General features: G+C 37.8%; 1 pseudogene; it reads left to right on the top strand.

Moving 5' to 3' along the window:
- Positions 1–4,525: 4,525 nt before the first annotated feature.
- Positions 4,526–5,827, top strand: LOC105746534 (GTP-binding nuclear protein Ran-like; annotated as a pseudogene).
- Positions 5,828–7,009: the final 1,182 nt, after the last annotated feature.

Here is a 7,009-nt window from a genome sequence, read left to right on the forward strand (position 1 = left end):
ACATGTCATAGATAAATGTGGCTCATGAAAGATTATTATTAACCCAAACTCTATAAAATTTCATTACCCTAGTATCATGCTTGTCACTTTTTGGCTGAAAATATACTTAGACAAAGTTGTCTAAGGAAGTTTGTAAGGAAGTTAAGGTGGGGTAGGGAAGAGTTGATCAGGAACTAGGTTTGAGGAATCAGTTTCTTAGTGTGTACAATTTGATTCTAATGATCTTGACTTAGCAGCCACTACTCTATTAGACATTTCAAGGTGTAAAAATATGAATAAACATTTTCAGAACTTATGAAAGCAACACCTAGAGGATAAAATCAGGGTATGAATCACTATACTACTGATCCAGTAATGTAAGTGCTGTATCAACAAAGAAGGCAGGTCAAAAGAAGGAAAGTCTACAGTCTGACAGGTGGATCAGAAAATTTTCACAGGAGAATGGGTATGCATCATTAGGAGCCCATGAAAGGCAGGGTTGCTCTGTAGTCTTTATGTTATCTCTCTGTTTGGGGCTTAAGGTGGATCCTTTGACTGCCTGTGAGAACAAAAATAGTTTTAAAACTGGAGGGGAACAGCAGTAACAAAGGCAGGGATGAAAGTATACGGTGCCTCTCCAGGTGACAGTAGACAATCGTCTTTGGCAGTAGTACAAGGAACACACATAGAAATGAGAGTGACTTGAAGTTGGGAAGATATGAAATAGTCATGATCTAGACTAGATTCTGGAGGACTTTGTTCTTTTTCTGTTTCTTTTTAAAAATAATATATGTATTTTTGGAGACTTTTGATCTGGTCTATAATTTATGAAGATTGACTTGCCTTATGGATGTAGAATGAATAACTTGAGTCAGGAAGAGTAAGGGTTGTATTTAGGAGGATATTCTTACATAGTACCTTTGGGAAGCAATAAGGACTTAAAATGAGATGAAAATGTAGATAACAGAGATGAAGACTTTGCATGATTTAAATAGAAACTGATTAAAACAGAAAGGTAGAAGGAAGAGTTAAAGAAGACTAACTTTTTTTTTTAATGTGAGTAAATAAGAGATTGTTGGTACCATTAACAGATTAAAGCTAAAAGTCATGCTTAGAATTCTTGTAATTTATAAAATTTGTTTTCATAAGAACAAACACAAGCTGGCCTATGATGTAAGCAAATTTGCATTCAGATATATGGTGGAATCTTAGCTCCTTTATCATTCTTTAAAATAAAAGCAATTCAGTTTGTGCTTATTAATCTAGCTCCGTAACATTTTCTGTAGTCATGTATTTATGCACATATTTCTGTTTTAATTTATTTTACGTATTTTAATCAGGCTTGATTTGCAAATGTAAATGAATATGTGCATTTGATCAAAAATAAATAAAGACATAATATGGAATAACAGCTTTTAATGCTGATATTTGAATACCTTTCTATTTCAGGTATTCTATCTACACATATCTCTTTTAACACTTCTCTCACAGTGCTAATTGATTTTTTAACTTTTTATTTGGGGATGATGTCAGAGCTACAGAAAATTTAGAACAAGAGTATATGGAAGTTGCATATACTCTTTACTCTTCTTCCCCTATTGCTAACATCATATATAACAATTATCAAAACCAAGAAATTAACTTTGCTATGCTGACTGATTTTAATGCAAGTAGTCTCTCAGTTGTTTTTCTAAAACAATTAAAAGATATATGGAGAATTAAAAATAATATACCCCACTATGCATATGAATGCTGTTTTAAGCTTTTAGACAATGAAAGCTGATCTGGATGGACTGTCCACACTGTTAGCCAATGACTGCTAACATCCCCTCTGGCAAAATGGTCCCATGATGTCATGGTCCCCTTTTTTGCTATCTATTTAGGGTTCCAACAAACAATTTTGACCTATTACAATTTATAGGAATGTCTGCAAGTAGTAATAGCAGTTAAAAAATAAACAACCTAGAGTATTGCTGGATGTAAATTTTGAAGTTTATAGGGGCTGGGAATACCATCAAGGAAATGGTTAAGAAGATAGTGGAAACTGATCAGTGGACAATAAGTATTGCTGAAAATTCTTTGGCATTACTAAGGAATTCCCTGGAGTCTGGGAGGAGTGGCCAATAAGTTTGTGAAGAACAGGGAATGAGATTTATATTTGATGAGTACTTTTTATGCCTATAATAGAAAGTTTCTGATGTGCTGAGTTTTGGGCCTAGGATCAACTCACTCCAGTTGGCCTTCCAGCCTTACTTCACCAACCAGCCTTGTTAAATACTCTCATCCACCCAAATTTTCAAGCCATTATCCCAGAAGTCATCCTTGATCTCTTTTGCTATAATTTCCAAAATCTGACTCATATACCAGTGCTGTTAATTGTACCTCATAAATATATTTTTAAACTATGCCATTCTGTTCTTCTCTCCTGCTACCCCTCCAAGAACATGGTTCTCTCCTCTCATTCGAATTATTATTATAGCACCCTAATGATTCTCTTGGACTTCATCCTTATTCTTCTCTAACTTATTCCTCATAGAGATGTCAGATTTATATTTTTAAATCATAAATATGATCCCAGATCATATTACTCTCAAGTTTAAACCTTCTAAAGTCTTTCCATTGCACATAGATTGAAAATTTACTTTTAAAAATCTCCAAAGCCTTACATTAACTGGCTGATGCCTATCACTTTAAATACATTTCTCCTTTCACCCACCTGGGATCTGCTGCAGGCAGATGCCCATGGCCCAGGAAGCAGAAAGGAGAACCTTCTTTCCTACCCTGCCTCTGGCTTCCATTCTTTTCCAGAATCTTTGCAAGTGTATTTCTACTGCACAATATCAAAGTGGTAGTAGGGAGAAGTAGGGGCACCAGGATGTTCTCATTTTACTGTTATTATTTTAAGTGGGCTTCCCACTCTCCAGACTTGGCAGTTGTCTAAAACTCTTTGGTGAGCTTTTGGGTGCCATTCAGAAATGTCCACTGGGAATATTTAGCTGCAGTTTCTGCATCTTGGCAATAGATCTTCTGCTCTCTGCTGTGCCATCCTTAGCTTGGGTCTTTCATGATTTACACCACACTCCCACTGATGGGATCCTTCCAGGTGCTTTCTTGGGCTGCATTTAGAATGGTTCCTGGCTCACTTTTCATGTTTGTTTCAAACTCTGGAAAATAAAGCAGATCCCAACATTGTAAGAAGTTCTCCTTTTACCTAATACTGGAGGAACTTTCTTGCCCACATCTCAGCTAAAGGCAAGTCCACTGTTTTCCAACTGCAGCTCTGGTCAAGTGGGACTCCTGAAACCCTTCTCCCTAAGATTTAGTGGAGGAGCAGTGTATTAGTCAGCCAAAGGGTGCTGATGCAAATACCAGAAATCAGTTGGTTTTTATCAAAGGTATTTACTTGGGGTAGAAGCTTACAGTTACCAGGCCATAAAGTGGAAGTTACTTTCTTCACCAAAGTCTGTTGCCAAATGTTGGAGCAAGATGCCTGTTGATATCTGCAATGGTTCAGGCTTCCTGGGTTGCTCTCTTCCTGGGGCTTGATTCTTTCCTGGTTAAGCTGCTCACCTCTCTCCACAAGGCCAGCTGTAGGCTATAAGGTAAATGACTCTCTTTTCCTGGGCCTCCTGCAGTGTCTAATCGAGCCTTTTCTCTGCTACTCTGTGTGCTTACTTCCTGGGATCCAGCATTAGAAGTCCCAACTTCCTTCTCTGCTGTGTGATTTCTCTGTGTATCTCTGCCTACCAGGGGAGCAGGGATGCACTGTCTTACTGATGTGTCCCAGTCAAAGCCCTAATATTATTTAATCAAGTAAAGTGAAATCTCTGAATCCATTATAATCTAATATACCTGGAGGGACAGACCAGTTTACAAACATAATCCAATATCTATTTTTTGGAATTCATAAACGATACCAAACTGCCAAAGGCAGGTACTACACTTTCCAAAGAAATCTTCTGCAGAAAATCTTCATTCTAAGCCTTTGATAGTCTCAATATGTTCAGAGCTAGCTACTCTGAAATTGCCACTAGGATGTCTGTTTCTAAACTTACTTTGAGATCCGATATGTCTTCTCTCTTACCCCAGTAAAAGCTTTTAATGTAATAAACTGATACATATATATAAGTGATAAGTTCTTAAATAGACTGACAAATTTAACTCTCTGGTTTTATTTAGAATTACTAAATTGAACATTTAAAGGGAATTCCAGTATATAAATATTGATATAGTAGACCCTTATTGCAAACTTTAAATAGAAACCAACATACTTAATATATTTATAAAAGTGCACTCTCAACATTAAGTAAAAAATTCTGCATTTAAGAATATGAAGTGTTCCCTGCAGCCTTATTTTTATCTTATACTTGGTTTCATCTTATGCACAAATCTCTGGAAGGCGTACGTCTGTACATTTTTCTTTCAAGAGGGGAAGGATATTTGTTTGGAGAGAAATTCAACTAAAGAGAAGCCCCAATTAAAAATGACAAATTTGCCGTCAGTCAGATGGGCCACGGAGATGCTTCTGGAAAAACCATCATGATGGTTATCCCAAGGAGAACCCCAAGTTCATTTTAAACTTGTATTGGTTGGCAACATTGGTACTGGAAAAATGACTTTTGTAAAACATCATTTGACTGGTGAATTTGAGAAGAATTACGAAGCTCCTTGGCTGTTGAGGTCTATCCCCTTATGTTCTATACCAACAGAGGACCTGTCAAATTCAATGTAGGGAATGCAGCTGGTCAGGAGAACTGCAGTGAATTGAAAGATGGCTATTATATCCAAGCCCAATGTGCCATTATAATGTTTGATGCAACACTGAGAGTTACTTACAGAATGTGCCTAATTGGCATAGAGATATGATATGAGTGTGTGAAAACATCCCTATCTTGTGTGCAAAAAAGTGGATATTAAGGATGGGAAAGTTAAGGCAAAATCCATTGTCTCCCACCAAAAGAAAAATCATTAGTACTATGACATTTCTGCCAAAAGTAATGTAGCAGTTTCATATTATTTATGAATTCCAAAAAAGATATTGTTTGCAAACTGGTCTGTTCCTCTGGGCATGATATCCTTTGATTGTATTAAGTTAAAAGGTTTTATGTTTATTTGATTAAATCAAGATTGGGGCTTTGATTCAACCACGTCAGTAGGGCATGACTCAGGATTGAGTTCTTGCCAACTTGGTGGGCTGATAGAAACAGACACACACGGAAGAAGGCACGGAAGAGGAGAGAATTTGGTCATTTCAGTCTTGCCATGTGACGGAAAGAAGAAGGCTCAAAGAGCTAAAGCCCCAGGAAGAGAGATGAGCCGTATGCCAGCCTACATCTGAGATCAGAAGAAGCTGGACCCATGGAGCCTTAAGAGAGAAAAGGAAGGAGAGACCAGGCAGAGGTTGCCCACCATCTTGCTTCAACATGTGGCAACAGGTATTGGTGAGAAAGTAACCTTGAGTTGGACTCTTTAGGGCCTTGTAACTGTAAGCTTCTATGCCAAATAAATAACTTTTATGAAAGCCAACAGATTCCTGGTACTTTGCATAAGCACCCCTTTTGGCTGACTAATACAAGTACCTACAATTCTAAGAAGCCCTTCCTTGGCTTACTGGAAGCTGATTGAAGACCCTACCTTGGAGTATGTTGCCATGCCTGCTCTTGCCCCACCAGAGGTTGTCATGGACCCAGCTTTGGGAGCACTGTATGAACATGACTTAGAGGTTTCTCAGACACGTGCTCTGCCAGATGAGGATGATGACCTGTGAGAAAATGACGATGGAGGTTAGTGTTAGAAGTCTAGTTTTATACTGCCCTGTGATGTCAGTGGTGCAACATGTTTGCCACTTTATTATGTAGCTAAGCAGAACATGTGCTTAAACTTCGGGATGCTGAAAGAGATGAATGGACTTCAGAGTGAATGTAGCAGTCAAAAAAAATATCTTCATTTTCACTCCTGCGTATTTAGATGTTTTGGAACACAATTGTTTCCTTTTTGAGTTTCAAATATAAGACTGCTACAGTTACATCACAATATTCAGCGGTAAAGTCTTGTTTGTGGTGGTTATTCCCATTCCTTTTTGTTTAGAATCAGAGTAAAGTTGTATTTTATAAAAAACCAACTTCAATACTTCTATGGTAAATTGAAAACATGTTGTTATTAATCATGTGCTTAATACCTAGAATATATAGTGCTATAAAGGTTTGTTTTTAAGGGGCTGAAAAAGTACAATGAAATTTATGATTAAGTATCTCAGTTAAAAACACCTTGTAATTTAGCTTAATGGTTGTGTTTTATTAATTTTCTTATTCTGAATTGGTCACAACTTGTTAATAATGACCCCAACTGCTGATCCAATCTTTAAAGTTTTGCTCTTATTGCTTTTTTTCCAAAAGATTTATTTTTTATTTATTTCTCTCCCTCCCCCCCCCCAGTTGTCTGTCCTCTGTGTCCATTCACTGTGTCCTTATCAGTGGCACCAGGAATCTGTGTTACTTTTTGTTGCGTCATCTTGCTGTGTCAGCTCTCCGTGTGTGCGGTGCCATTCCTGGGCAGGCTGCACTTTCTTTCGCGCTGGGCGGCTCTCCTTATGGCTCGTCTTATGGGGCGCTCTCCTTGCATGTGGGGCTCCCCTATGTGAGGGTCACCCCTGTATGGCACGGCACTCCTTGCATGCATCAACACTGCACATGGACCAGCTCCACACGGGTCAAGGAGGCCTGGGGTTTGAACTGCGGACATCCCATGTGGTAGGCGGATACCCTATCCATTGGGCCAAGTCCGCTTCCCTCTTATTGCTTTTAATAAATGTGTTTTATCTTCCCCAAATAGTTCTAAGGTAAGCAGTTAATTAAAAAAAAACTTAAAGACTTAGACCTTATTTTAATAGAATATTCATGATTATTATTAAATAGACAAGAGTATCACATTTATTTGTGGCATAAAGAAGCAACCTACATGTGTGCTGTTCAATTCATTCATTTGTTAATAAGTACTTGAGTTAATCTTGTAATATGCATTTATTGTCCCC

Source organism: Dasypus novemcinctus, chromosome 4, assembly GCF_030445035.2.
Source record: "Dasypus novemcinctus isolate mDasNov1 chromosome 4, mDasNov1.1.hap2, whole genome shotgun sequence".
Classification (NCBI taxonomy): domain Eukaryota; kingdom Metazoa; phylum Chordata; class Mammalia; order Cingulata; family Dasypodidae; genus Dasypus; species Dasypus novemcinctus.